Below are 16,095 nucleotides of genomic sequence, written 5' to 3' on the forward strand. Positions count from 1 at the left end.
CATATATGTAGGTTCTGATGTGTTAAATTAGACTTCTGTACAGTTATACTAATAAAAATTGTGTTACTACAAGTCACCAGTTATCAAGTCTACCAAGCATTGTGTTAATTATCTATTATCTAATTATTATTTTTATTAACTCTTTATGGTAAATGTTACATCTTCATTTTACTAAGACATTGAGATTTCAAGAAATAATTTTAATGGCTGCACAATTATTTAGTGACAAACTTGGGATTCCTAGTCACATTTATGTGACATCAAAGCCATTATGACATAACGAACTCTAATTATATAAGAAAGTAGGTAATTAAAAGACATTCTCTTAAAAATCAATTAGAGCTAAATCAGGTTTCTTGAGAGACACATGTCATGGTTTTCAGTCTGTTCATGACATATTTGAAAAAATCAATCAAGTAAAATAGAAATGTGTATCTTAGAGAAGTTTGTAAGGGAAAATAAACTGTCTTAATCATTTAATATTCTACAATATTGAGGAGGCAATACTCTTTATTCTATATAAGCTCAAAAAAGAATAGAATTATGAAAAACAAGGCCAGTGCATTGTGTTTTAAGGAATTTTTTGCTGTTTATCTGAGCTATCCATTGATACAGCTGATAACATCCTGAAATGTGGCTTTCTAATGTCAACAAAAAGTATTTAAGCAGAGTTTCTTGAGGTTTCTCTGTCATCTGAGTGGTTGGCCTAGATTCATTTGAGTGTCCCTACAGTGGATTAAATTGTGTCCCCCAAAAGGTACATTGAAGACCTAACCTCCTTTATCTATGAATGTGCCATCTGTGAAAACAGGATCTTTCAGACATAAGTTAATATTGAACTCATACTAGATTAGGATGAGCTTTAAATTCAATAACTCGTGTTCCAATAAGAGATAGTTTTTTACTGTGTTTTTTGGCCACTTATATGTGCTCTTTTGAGAAATGCCTCTTCATGTCCTTTGCCCATTTTGTTTGTTTGTTTGTTTGAGACAGAGTCTCATTCTGGTTGCCCTGGCTGGAATGTAATGGTGCGATATCGGCTCACTGCAGTTTGGACCTCTTGCTTTGTCCACTTTTTAATGGGGTTGATTTTTGCTTTAATGGAGTTGATTTGTTTAAGTTCTGTATAAAATCTGGATATTAGACATTTGTTAGATGCATCCTTTGCGGTGATTTCCTCCCATTCTGTAGGTTGTCTGTTTACTCTGTTGAAAATTTCTTTTGTTGTTCAGAAGCTCTTTAGCTTATTTAGGTCCCACTTGTCAACTTTTGCTTTTGTTACAATTGCTTTTTTGGGACTTAGCCATAAATTCTTTACCAAGACCAATGTCAAGAAGGACATTTGTATAGTTTGGTATAGTTTGAGGATTTAAAATTTTAATACATCTCAAGTTAATTTTAGGAAGGGGTCCAGTTTCGTTCTTCTGCATATGGTTACCCAGTTATCCCAGCACCACTAATCATCAGAGAAATGCAAATCAAAACAACAATGGGATACAACCTTACACCAGTCAGAATGCTGATTATTAAAAAGACAAAAAATAACTCATGCTGGTGAGGCTGCAGAGAAAAGAGCACAGACACACTGTTGGTGGGAATAAAAATTAGTTCTGTTTTATTTTTCAAAGAACTTAAAATAGAACTCCTACTTGATCCAGCAATCCTATTGTTGGGTATATACCCAAAAGAAAATAAATCATTCTACCAAAAAGACATATGCATGCAAATGATCATCATAGCACTATTCACAATAGCAAAGACATGGAGTCAATCTAAGAGGTGTCTATCAATGTGGATTGAATAAAGAAAAATGGTACATGTATGCCACGGAATACTACACAGCCATAAAACAGAAGGAAATTATATTCTTCGAAGTGATGTAGGTGCAGCTAGACGCCATTATCTTAAGCAAATTAACACAGGAACAGAAAACCAAAAATCACATGTTGTCACTTGTAAGGGGAAGCTAAGCATTAAATACTCATGGACATAAACATCAGAACAATGGACACTGGGGAGTACCGGGGGGAGAAACAGAGGTGGATATGGATTGACAAACTACCTACTGGGTACTATGCTTTCTACCTGGGTAATGGGATCACCCATACCCCGAACCTCAGCATCACGCATTATACCCATGTAACAAACCTGCACTTGTACCCCATGGATCTAAAACAAAAGTTGAAATTACCTTTTTTAAAAAGAAGAGAGAAATTTGGAGACAGAAACACATACAGAAGAATGTTGGCCATGGGGAAACAGAGACAGAACCTGGAGTGATGTAGCATGTCAAGGAATGCTAAGGATTTCCAGTGATTACCAGACCTGGGAGGAATCAAAAAAGAATTCAGTCACCAGACAGCCCCTGGTCCTGATGAAACCTTGATTTCAGACATCTGTCCTCCAGAAATGTGAGAGAGAATTTCTCTTGATTTAGGCCATCTGGTTTGTACCACTATGTTATGGAAGCCCTGGGAAACTAGCAGTGCCTTTCAAACCTGAAAATCTGTAGCTGGCTCCAAGGAGAAAAGGCCTCAGCAAAGAGAGTCCTGAAATAGGGAAGATTCCAAGCAGGTAGCCATCTTAGGTTGGTCCATAAAAGAAAAGTGTTCTTTTATCTTATGCAGAGAGAAAAAATGAATGAGGCCAATTAAAGAGAGAGAAATCATGTGAGCCAATGCCCAAAGGTTAGAACAGAATATATGATATGAACAAGAAGGACTTAGGAGATCAGTTTAACTAAGAGCTGGGAGAGCTAATTTGACATTATTGTTTAATAAGCCTGAGGTGATTAATCATGGAAATCACAGATGGCATGCAGTTCATTATGGGGAATTCAAAGTTTGGAGGGTTTGGGAGACTGAATGAAGGATTAGAACAAGATGTACATACAAAAAGTAGGATGCAGAATTAGTTTTGAATCGCATAGAGAATTGGCTAAGGAGAAATAATTTAAGGTTATTGTATTGAGTAATACTCTGGAAGTGTTCAGGAGGGGCAAAATAGCAAATTATTGACAAAAAGAGAAAAACATTGACGTAGAGAGAGACAACAAAGATGACTGCGTGTTTTGATTCATTAGGGCAAGGGAAATAGTACAATTTCTGTTTAAATCTGTTGTCTCCATAAAGGGGTTAGGAACTAAATATTCTAGGTAGGATATAGGGTCTCTATCATAACTAATTAACTCTGCCATTGAATGCAATGGCAAAGAAATCTGATTTTTGGCTTTAATTTTTTTTTGGGGGGGCACCTAATAATCTGCCACTTCTTGATAGAAGTGGATTTTGCAGATCCCCATTTGATGTCCAGAAATCTTGAAATAAGTAATATTATTACAATTGATAATGTCCACTTGCCATTGTTTCAATTATTTCAAATATTTTCATGTTGAAATTAAATGTAATACATCTCACTCTATTATTAAATTATTTAGACAATTGATAAAATAATATTTTGAAAAATAGCCAGATATTAATGCAGATAGAAGGAGTATTTCCTTCTGAATATTTTTTTTTTTTCAAAAGGAAACCTAACGGTCTTCATAGTAGCAAATATCAAGCTGTACAAGTCAGATTGAATACATCTGTTCTTTCCTTTTGGTAATAGGATTGCATTTTTAACACCTTTTTGTGATTCAATGTCATCTCATTGCAGATGATTGCTTGTAAGCAAGGACTTCTGATTTCATCTAAATCATTTCTAATGCAGGGCATCATGAAGGACTCAATTAAGGATGGAAATGTGGCATTCTATTTTTACATATTCTATACAAAATTTAAACATAAATTCATAATTGCCTACAAGGTCTATAGTGTAAGAGCATCTTTGTACACTTGATGTGTTTGTCCAGAATAACATACAATGTCTATCACTGCCTATGATTACTGAGATTTATGTATAGAATTCAATTTCTGATACTCCTTTTATTTATACAGCATTATTAGAAGATTACCTCCCCAGGGATGAAGAAATAGATGTTCTTTATTCCCAAGCATTCTTTAAACAAATAAATGCTTCATAGACCTTTTTATTTATTTAGGTTTTTTGTGAATTAATAGAAAAAATTTATTTTTATTTTATTTTTACTTTTTCCACAGGTTATTGGGGTACAGATGGTGTTTGGTTACATGAGTAAGTTCTTTAGCAGTGATTTGTGAGATTTTGGTGCACCCATCACTCAAGCAGTATATACTACACTGCACCCTATTTGTAATCTTTTATCCATAACCCTCCTCCCATCCTCCCTGCCAAGTCCCCAAAGTCCATTGTATCATTCTTATGTCTTTGTGTCTTCATAGCTTAGCTCCCACATATCAGTGAGAACATATGATGTTTGGTTTTCCATTCCTGGGTTACCTCACTTAGAATAGTCTCCAGTTTCATCCAGGTCACTGTAAATGCTGTTAATTCATTCGTTTTTAATGTCTGAGTTGTAGTCTATCATTTCTATCTATCTATTTATAGATAGATAGACAGATAGATAGATAGATAGATAGATAGATAGATAGATCACAGTTTCTATATCCACTCATTGATCAATAGGCACATTTGAGTTGGTTCCACAATTTTGCAATTGCAAATTATGTTGCTATAATCATGCATGCCCAAGTATCATTTTTGTAATGACTTCTTTTCCTCTGGGTAGATATCCAGTAGTGGGATTGCTATATCAAATGGTAGTTCTACTTTTAGTGCTTTGTGTTCTCTACACTGTTTTCCATAGTGGCTGTACTAGTTTACATTTCCACCAGCAGTGTAGAAGTGTTCCCTGATACCCACATCCATGCCAACATCCATTGATTTTTGATTTTTTGATTATGACCATTCTTGCAGGATTATGGTGGTATCACATTGTGGTTTTAATTTGCATTTCACTGATCATTAGTGATGTTGAGCATTTTTTCATATGTTTATTGGCCATTTGTATATCCTCTTTTGAGAATTGTCTATTCATGTCCTTAGCACACTTTTTGATGGGATTGTTTGGTTCTTTTCTTACTGATTTGAGTTCATTGTAGATTCTAGATATTAGTCCTCTATCATATATATAGATTGCAAAGATTTTCTCCCACTCCATGGGTAGTCTGTTTACTCTGCAGTCTGTTCTTTTTCTGTGGAAAAGCTCTTTAGTTTAATTAAGTCCTAGCTATTTATCTTCATTTTTACTGCATTTTCCTTTAAGTTCTTAGTCATTAAATCCTTGCCTAAGGCAACATCTAGAAGGGTTTTTTCAATGTTATCTTCTAGAATTTTTATGGTTTCAGGTCTTAGATTTAAGTCTTTCATCCATCTTGAGTTGATTTTTGTGTAAGGTGAGAGATGAGGATCTAGTTTCATTCTTCTACATGTGGCTAGCCAATTATCCCAGCACCATTTTATGTTTTTGATTGCTTTGTGTAAGATCAATTGGCTATAAGTATTTGGGTTTATTTCTTGGTTCTCTACTCTGTTCCATTGGTCTATGTGCTTATTTTTATACTAGTACCATGCTGTTTGGGTGACTATGGCCTTATAATATAGTTTGAAATCAAGTAGTGTGATGTTTTTAGATTTTGTTCTTTTGCTTAGTCTTGCTTTGTCTGTGCGGGCTTTTGTTGTTGTTGTTGTTCCATATGAATTTTAGAATTGCTTTTTGTGGATCTGTGAAGAATGATGGTGGTATTTTGATGGCGATTGTGTTGAGTTTGCAGATTGCTTTTGGCAGTATGGTCATTTTCACAATATTAATTCTACCTATCTATGAGCATAGAATGTATTTCCATTCATTTCTGTCCTCTATGATTTCTTTCAGCAGTGTTTTATAGTTTTCCTTGTAGAGGTCTTTCACCTCCTTGGTTAAGTGTATTCCTAAGTATTGTATTGTATTGTGTTGTATTGTATTGTATTGTATTGTATTGTATTGTATTGTATTGTATTGTATTGTATTGTATTGTATTGTATTGTATCGTATTGCCACTTTGTAAAAGGAGTTGAGTTCTGAATGGTGAAAAGTTGAAAGCATTCCCTCTGAGAAATGGAACAAGACAAGGATGCCCACTCACACCACTTTTTTTTAAACATAGTACTGGAAGTCCTAGCGAGACTAATCAGACAAGAGAAAGAAATAAAGTGTATCAAAATAGGTAAAGTGGAAGTCAAATGTAAATATTTACTGACAATATGATGATATCATTGTTTACCTCAAAAACACTAAAGACTGCTCCAGAAAGCTCCTAGAACTGATAAAAGAATCCAGCAAAGTTTCCATATACAAGATTCATGTACACAAATCATTAGCTCTTCTATACACAAATAGCAACCACGTGGAGAATCAAATCACGAACTAAACCCCATTTTTTCTTTAATCTTATGAAAAGGACTTTATTCTTTGATAATCGAAAATCAAGTGAATATGAACAGTCTGGATAGTTTTGTGAAACACAGGACATAAACTATCTGAAGTATTTAAATTTAATTTTACAAAACCTTTTTCTAGGCTAGTAACAAGAGACTCAATAGTGTTATGAGAAAAGAGATGTGTCTACATCTTTTACATCATTGTAAATACTTGACAAAACATTTGTAAACTTCATTAATTTATGTCAAATTTGTAGCAAGGATTTAACTGGATTAGCGTATACTTCAGCTTGAAGTTGAATTCAAGTGTATCATGTTGATTTTTTGGCAAGAAATCACAATGCTAATGAAGTTGGGAATGGAAAGATTTCACTGTATTCGTTTCTGTAAAATGTGAGGATAAAAAATGTGAAAAAGGTTTTTGAGAATTAAGTAATGAATATGAATTATTGGAGTTACTGTAGCATTAGGAAGTAATTAGATAAAACAATCATCTTTGAGTTAAATATCATCTTTATTCCTCAGGATGAAAAAGTGTATATTTAAAGTTTTATGTACGTTTTACTTAAAACAGTAGATTTTTTACTTAGTTGCTTTCTTCAAGTATTCTATTGTTCTTTGTAAATATAACCATAAATATCATTCTACTTATAGAAAAAGGAAGATTCTAGACCTTCAATAGCAAGGCAAAATTAAACAATGGGTATATATGCTGTTTCACAAAATATAATTAAATTTTTGGCATGTGAGTGTATTAGTTCCCTGATGCAAATAATTTTCTTGTAAATTCTATATTTGCCATGTATGCAGTTGAGGACATGGTATATTCTACTGAAATAAAGAGACAAATGGGATTTTCTAAATATGCTTTTTTAATAGTCAATTTGAACTACAAAACTTTAAATTCTCAAACCAAGAATCATTCCAAAGCCAGAATTACTAATTAAAAAGTAATGAAATCAATTTGCAATTTTAGCCTAGAGCTTCACATGAAGATATTTGGTAAGTAATCCAGGTCATCATTCTTTCTTAATTCTACTAAGCATTAGGCATTAATAAATTAACCAATTAATCAAATATTTATGAAGTCTTTTTCATGTACTGTAAATTGCCTTGAAGATAGAAAAGATGAATAGGAAGCATCCATGATTCCAAGGAGTATGTTGCCTATTTGGGGACACAGATGTAGAGTTGGGTAATTACAAAGCACAGCAGTACAGTAGTGCATGCAGTGAAAGAAAGATTCAGAGAACATTGGCCCTTGGAAAAAGAGTTCAGAAGACGGATGATTTCCACTTCACCATTTTATTAATTATCTTTTCATGTAACAAACAGTCTTGTTTTCTGTAATACAGCACTCTCAACTGACATATTTACCATAATCTATTCCAAGTTCTGTTCTGAGCCCAATGGTCCTGTTTTTCTGGCAGTTTACAATGAGATGTAGAGAAACAAGGAATGCAAGGGAGCATAATTTGCAGGGCCCTTCTTTTAGTCTGCTAAGACAGGTTGCTACAACAAAATTCCATAGACTGGGTGACTTACTTTATAGAACTTTACTTCTCACAGTTCTGGAGTCTGGGAAGTCCAAGATCATGATGCCAGCAGATCTGGTGAGGGGTCTCTTCTTAGTTTGCAGCTGTCTTCTCCTTACATCCTAGCATGGAGAGACTTCATGTCTCTTGGCTTATAAGGGTATTAACTCCACCTTAAGGGCCCTGCCCTCATGACATAATCTAACACTAATTACCTCCCAAGGCCCTGCTTCCAAAAACCATCATAGTAGGGATTAGAGCTTAAACAATTTGGAAGAACACATTCAGTCCACAGCAGCTCCTCACTGGCTCATATGTATTCCATGGGCCTAGCACTTTGTAAAGCAATTTTCTTAAGGAGAACCTACAAACTTCATATGATTCCAATTACACAAAACCTAGATTCATCTTTATGATCTGGTTCATAGGCATATATTTTATATTTCCTATGGTTTAAATATTGTTTCTAATATGTGAACTATGTAATACATATTTAGTGAAACCTGAGATTTCCACAGGTAATATTTTAACCTGGACCATGCCATAAGAAACAAGTATGATATACAGCAGTAGCTCAGAAAAGAGGGAGAGAGAGATTTGTACAAAACTCTTTTTTTTTAAGATGGCCAAAATACAGAAAGAAGTATCATTAAATTCCCTAAAATGGGGAATGAACTAGTTTTTTATTTTCTTTGCAATTCTCACTTTTAGAGGGTATATGTAAAGGCACAATATCCCAGAGTTGTGGAGTCAGTAAATTTTGAAGTCCATTCTATTTATATTTTTCCTTATATGCACTTCCGTGATGGCTCTCTAATGAATCCATAATTAAAATACCATTAATTAGAAAAATACATGATAGGCAACAGCACCATGTACATCATTTTAAACATATTGGAAAGCCACCCATAATCAATTATGTATTAGTAGGATAAGAATGAACAGTCATTTCTAAATAATGTTGTTGCTTTAAGTTTATCTAATAGTGGCACTTTATCTTAATCACGCCTAAATTAGATCATTAATTAATTAAAATATGTACTAATTAAATGCTCCTGATTTTTGTATCATGAGATCAAAATTCCCAATGAAATTCTGTTTGAAGATTGGATACATTTAAGGATTCCTGCTTTTTAATTTCACTGTAATGGAGAAAGCTCATTGTAAAAGGAAAGATTTTATAAGATGTTGCCATCACAGTTCACTGGTGGCAATGTTGTTTGAATTATGGATCAGAATGACAATCTAACTGGTAAAACTTCATGTTATGATCAGTGAGGGGTGCAGATTGAGGCTTGCCTTTCCTACTCAGGGAATATACAATTTCTAGAATATTAGGGCTGCAAATATCCTTTGACTCTCTGAATGGAATACCTACATTTTGCAAGCCAGTGTTCTAAGCCCCCTAAATACCGTAGTTTTCCTAAGACCAAAGACTTTGCAGTTGAGATACAGGGAAAAAAAAAAAAAAGTTCTTACTTACAACTTATGTCTTTAGCCATGTATCATTCAACCCCTTACACTATCACATTAAATTGGCTTATTATTTGTCAACACAGCCAAGCAAGCTCTTCCTTGGATGTTGGATTTTAACACTGGCTAATGTTAAAGGCCATGGTGGTTTTATTTCCTACAGAGGACTGTGAAAGTTGTTAATGTCTACAAAATCTAGATGAGGCCTTGATTCTACCTTAAGCTACTAATCTTTTCTCCTACTAACACCTATAAGAAGGTTTAGAATTCCCTAAAACAGCATGCTTTACAGAGATATCTTATTAGGTTGCCAGACAACAGATACGTTAACTTTTAGGTCCTAAATCTGGGGGAGAAGACATTCAATGTGGGAAAAAAAAAAAAAAATGAACACCCAGAAAAAAGAAAGCAGCAACTGCAGTTGGAAGAAAAAGAAAATTTACTATTTATTGAAAATGCCTTGGGTGTTAATAGTTTTATAATATTTTTAAATAATACTGTAAATATTACCTAATCCTCTATGTGTTTAATTATATAGCTTTACCATATTTTTACAGTTTTTCCTTCACATGAAGTACATGAATTTTTTCATATAACAGGAAATACACTTAATTACCTTTTCTCAGCATTGTAAAATATCCTAGTTTTAGAGAGATATAATTAATTTCAGTGGCATTATAAAGAAAACATCTGTGAGGAACAATCATATTGTGACAAAAAATGAAAGGGTTAAATATCCCTTAATTTCTTGAATTTGGCAAACCTCCCAAAGCTTTTGCTCAGTTTGTTATCTGCCAGGTGGATGCAGATTCACTCTACAAAAAGAAATTAATTTATTAAGGTATGATGGACCTTTTCTCTTTTCTATTCTGGAAATTGAATTTTCGTCACGTAACAAGTGCTGCTAATTAGCCGATTATTCCATTTACTGGCAAATAATGAACTTGAGATTCCCATCAAATAAAGCAAGAGTTGAAAAATAATCAAAGTTTCATTTAGTTACTCCTTCTCAGATAAATTTTTAAATCTTCAAAGCATACAATGTATTTCACTGTAATAAATCCTTGTTAACTATAGGATTTAATCTGAATCTCCAGGAAATGGAAGTTTTAGGTTAATAATTGATCATGTAACAAAATATCCGATCTTTGTAAGTCTATGTATTTGCCTGAATTTAACAGTTTGATGAAATTAACAACATGAATATCTCCTCAATTTTTATTTAAGTTGGGTGTTTCATTTTGGGAGCATTTTAACAGAGTTTGTTTTAGAAATTTTAATTATTTATGTTGGTATTTACCAATGAGGCTACTGAACTATTTTAAAACTCTAATTGATAAAGTGATTTACAAATCAAAAATATTTTGCATGTGTTGTAATCATTTTCTGCATTTTCACATTGGTTTACCATGTTAAATATTTCTGTCCAAAAAGAGTGAAATGATTGTCACCAGAGAGACCAGATCTGACCATTCTTTGTAGAAAGGCAAACTTGCACGGTGCACACCCTTATCCCCACCCTAGTTCTACAAAGAGGTTAGATTAGGACTCCTTACTGAAAATAGGTGGATGAAGTACAAATTTGGATGCCAAATGGTGAGAGCATTGGTTTCATTACTCCCCTGGGTCCAGGCTTTTTTTTTTATATAAGCAAGAACGTGGATAACATGAAAGATTCTGTGAAGAAACTGATTGGCCCAAAAGAAAAGTCTTACCAATTCCCCCATTTTGAAATGTGAGAATAAAGCAGTCAACCTCCCATGGAAGTGTCCTTGAGGGAAGCCCACCAATAGAAACAAGACCCCACAAACTTTCAATTGTCAATTTAGTGTCTATAAACAGATAGTGAAGGATCACAACAAACTGAGGAAGTAATCTAAGATAATGTCTGGATAAAATCAACAGAGAATAAGAAGCATACGGAGATGAAACAGAAACAGTGATAAAAATAGAGCTATACTGAATCATAGTGGGAGAAGGAGATATTGTATGTATTTTGGGTTGGGGGAGGGAGGAAGATATTTAAGAGAGGATCTAGTGCTGAGAATGTTAAATGCCAGTTTTCCACAGTAGAATGTAAATAGTTGATAATTAAAATTTAAAAATAAGAAAGAAGTGTTAAGGTTATATTTGAAGAAAACATGGAGTACATGGAAGGTTATATCACAATTCCTTTCCATTCCGGGGAAGGCAGGACTGGGGGAAAAAGACGTTACATTTAACTTTCTAAGTGTCCCTGGAGATCACTGAGCAGCACAGAGGGAAGAACTCTGGATTGGAAAGAGCAATCAGTGAGAGAAAGAATAAAATCTAACGACAGATAATCCTATCATGTGGAGGAAGACATTATCCATCAAGGTTTCTGTCTGGAGATACATAGAGAGGTGGTTCTGTGAGATTCTGATGGCTGGTAACATTCAGTTCACAACATGTCAAGGATTCTGGCTCTGTAACTCTGCCAAAGACAATCTGGGTGGTCTGCATCTAGTTAAATTGAGCTCCTCATTTGTGCACTCCAAGTCTAGCAATAGCCCCACCCCCAGAATATACACTGGACACTCAGAATACTCTCTGGGAAGCATTACCTGCCCATGCCTAAATACATCACTAATGAGAGGAATGAAATCACTGCCATAGGTTTAGGCTGGTCAACATTTATTCATTGTGCAGGAAGCAGAGTTGTCTTCTTTAGGAACCTCGTGTTTCATGCAAGGGAGGAGGGACAATGCGACCACTTTATAGGGGGTCAGCCAATGTTATATCTGTAAGTAGTTATAAATTTGTCTTCTATTTGAAGTATTTATAGCTCTTATTTAATTTTTCTGATTGTATAAAACTGGGGTAAGAAGTTTAGGACAACATTACAAAATGGTAGAGATATTATGGTGTTTCTGCTTCTTACTTCTGCACATCAGATGCGTGTATGAGGCTTCCAATTAAAACAAAATTTAAATTTGTTGGTCTTAATAAGAAGTTTTTATTTTTAAAATTAAGTATGAGTGTTAAATTTTATTTTTAATAACTATCATAATTTTTCAAGTTTTCTACTCTACATATTATTTGTTTCTGTGCTGTTAGAAAAATTAACAGAACAGAGGCCTCACAGGAAATACAACATATCCACAACCATCTGATCTTCGACAAACCTGACAAAAACAAGCAATGGGGAAAGGACTCCCTATTTAATAAATGGTGTTGGGAAAACTGGCTAGCCATGTGCAGAAAGCAGAAACAGGACCCCTTCCTGACACCTTACACCAAAATTAACTCCAGATGGATTAAAGACTTAAACATCAGACCTAACACCATAAAAACCCTAGAAGAAAATCTAGGCAAAACCATTCAGGACATAGGTGTAGGCAAGGACTTCATGACCAAAACGCCAAAAGCAATGGCAACAAAAGCCAAAATAGACAAATGGGACCTAATCAAACTCCACAGCTTCTGCATGGCAAAAGAAACAGTCAGTAGAGTGAATCGGCAACCAACAGAATGGGAAAAAAATTTTGCAGTCTACCCATCTGACAAGGGGCTGATATCCAGAATTTACAAAGAACTAAAGCAGATCTACAAGAAAAAAACAAACAAGCCCATTCAAAAATGGGTGAAGGATATGAACAGATACTTCACAAAAGAAGACATACAGGAGGCCAACAAACATATGAAAAAATGCTCATCATCACTGGTCATTAGAGAAATGCAAATCAAAACCACATTTAGATACCATCTCACACCAGTTAGAATGGCGATCATTAAAAAATCTGGAAACAACAGATGCTGGAGAGGATGTGGAGAAATAGGAACACTTTTACATTGTTGGTGGGAATGTAGATTAATTCAACCATTGTGGAAGACAGTGTGGCGATTCCTCAAGGACCTAAAAATAGAAATCCAATCTGACCCAGCAATCCCATTACTGGGTATATATCCAAAGGATTATAAATCATTCTACTATAAGGACACGTGCACACGAATGTTCATTGCAGCACTGTTTACAATAGCAAAGACCTGGAACCAACCCAAATGCCCAACGATGATAGACTGGATAGGGAAAATGTACATATACACCATGGAATATTACGCAGCCATCAAAAACGATGAGTTCACGTCCTTTGTAGGGACATGGATGAACCTGGAAACCATCATTCTCAGCAAACTGACACAAGAGCAGAAAATCAAACACCGTATATTCTCACTCATACGCGGGTGTTGAACAATGAGAACACATGGACACAGGGAGGGGAACACTACACACTGGGGTCCGTTGAGCGGAATGGGGGAGGGGTGGGAGGTGGGGAGGTGGGAAGAGATAGCATGGGGAGAAATGACAGATACTGGTGAGGGGACGGAAGACAGCAAACCACACTGCCATGTGTGTACCTATGCAACAATCTTGCATGTTCTTCACATGTACCCCAAAACCTAAAATGCAATTAAAAAAAAAATTAAAAAAAAAAAACCATATATTTCATGAGAAACAGTCTACTATTTGTTGGATGATTATGTATTAATCATGGTATATTATTCTATAAATGCACCTCAATTACTAATATTTTATATTTAGAATTTAGAGTTTACATTAAAATTAAGAATTTGTAATTTTTTTTTCTTTTAAGGTACACTAGTTTATAGTTTTTACTATAGAAATTATCCCTTTATCCTAGTTTTATGAAAAAGAATTGTTATTTCTCTTTCTGAAAAAGTTTAAATGACAAAAGAGTTACTAATACCTTCAAAGCTGAAACACCTTGCCAATGACACGGTGTGGGCCTGAGACTTTTGGAAAGTATTTCTTTGAAAATTTCAACAATTGTTTACACAGTTATTGTTCTGCTTAAATTAGCTAAATTTTATTGAATTATGCTTTGTATGCTTTCCTAAAAGGTATTTTATCTAGATTTTAATGTACTGTTGTACAGTTATATAATGTAGCCAATAGTTATTTCATGTTTTCCCTGTATGTTGATCATGTGCTTGTTCTCATTTCTAAATTTGTATATTTATATACTAATTTTCACTTAGGATGGCTAGAGAAATCTAGTTTAATCTATTGTATTTCTCAGCCATTGTTTTTTGTTCTTATTTTTCTAAAAATGAGAGTTCAAAAACTATGACATTTCTATAAAATCGTCTTTGTGGTTTTTATACTTAAAAAAGTACATTTGAGGATATGATAAAGGAACAGCTAAAAAACCATGCCATAACACATTTAAGGATATGGTCTGTGGATTTAGACTGTCTGAATTCAAATCCAAGGCCTTCTACTTACCTGCTCTGATACTTTGAAGAAGTTACCTCATTGCTTCTGTTTTCCTTTTTAAAATTCTGAAATGGCATTTTTTTTTTTTTGACAGAGTCTCGCTCGCTCTATTGCCAGGCTGGAGTGCAGTGGCCCCACCTGACTGCCACTTCCTTTTTCTGGTCAAGCAATTCTCCTGCCTCAGTCTTCTGAGTAGCCGGGACTGTAGGCACACACCACCACACCTGGCTAATTTTTGGTACTTTTGGTAGAGACGGGGTTTCACCCATATTGGCCAGGATGATCTCGATCTCTTGACCTCGTGATTTGCCCACCTCAGCCTCCCAAAGTGTTGGGATTACAGGCATGAGCCACTGCACCCGGCCTCTGAAATGGCTTTTATAGTAGCATCCAACTTTTAGGGTTGGCTTGGGAGAAATTAATACATATAAATAACTTTAAATGGTACTGACACATGTATGATTTTAAAAATATTTAACAAGTCAAGACAGTTTAGCTTACATGCATATTGCAGACTTCATCAATATAGTGATCCTCTTTGTCCTATATACGGATTTATTTTTTTATCTTTAGAACACATTCTTCCTAATACTTATATCTTTTGTTTTTTGTTAACACCATTTAATTACTTACTCATCTTTCAGGGTTAGCCCAACAAAATGGGAACCTAGCCATCTGCTGGTCCTGGGCTGCTACTGCTGGAATTCAAATAGGATTTCCTGATAAGTAAAGCTATAGAAAGGCTATGACTGTGAGCTATTGTTTATACATACTTGACTAGAATAAGTGAAAGAAGCCACACAGCAAGAAAAGCTGAGTGGTTCCTCAAGAGCACAGGCTCAACGTTTTCTACATAAGTACTATGCTTCCTCTTTGGGACATTTCTTCTCTGTCTGTGCCACAGCTCCTCAGGAGACTTCATCATCTATAGCCCCACCGCTAATTACTTTTTATTTCTCCAGATAATCAGAAGATACGGCAGCCTGAAAATTCTGACAAGAGTTGGTATTGAATTCTTGAGTCTGAAAGCATTTTGGAGGCAGGATTCATTCCTTTTTGGGGACTGTAGTCTTTTATCTAAAAGCCTTCAGCTGGTTGGATAAAGCCCGCCCACATTATGGTGAGTAATCTGCTTTATGCAAAATCAACTGATTATAACTGTTAATTACATGTTTAACAAAGTACCTTCATAGCAACTTATTGATTGGTGTTTGACCCATCAACTGGACACCATATCATAGTTAAATGGACACATCAAAGTAACCAGCAGAGATGAGATTTTCGTTATTACAGTGCCATTGCTCTCAGGTGTGGAGTTTAGTACTAGGACTATTTGGGGTGGACTTTGAGTACCGGGCCTATGATAAGACCTTTAATTCTATCTGATCAAATCCTTTAAAGCTGGAAATCCTCACTTTTGTGGATGAGTGTAGCACATTTCACCACTTTGCCTATTTTCTCCATCTATGATGACTGACACTGTTTCTG

The 16,095-nt window shown here is 34.8% G+C and overlaps 1 long non-coding RNA gene across 1 annotated transcript in view; it reads left to right on the plus strand.

The window, feature by feature from the left end:
• Positions 1-15,805, plus strand: part of LOC141584125 (uncharacterized) — a 137,765-nt gene extending 121,960 nt beyond the window's left edge. The window contains exon 3 of the long non-coding RNA XR_012517073.1: positions 15,570-15,805. This is a non-coding gene — a long non-coding RNA (uncharacterized LOC141584125). The remainder of the gene's footprint in view (positions 1-15,569) is intronic.
• Positions 15,806-16,095: the final 290 nt, after the last annotated feature.

Source organism: Saimiri boliviensis, chromosome 4, assembly GCF_048565385.1.
Source record: "Saimiri boliviensis isolate mSaiBol1 chromosome 4, mSaiBol1.pri, whole genome shotgun sequence".
In the NCBI taxonomy this organism is placed as follows: domain Eukaryota; kingdom Metazoa; phylum Chordata; class Mammalia; order Primates; family Cebidae; genus Saimiri; species Saimiri boliviensis.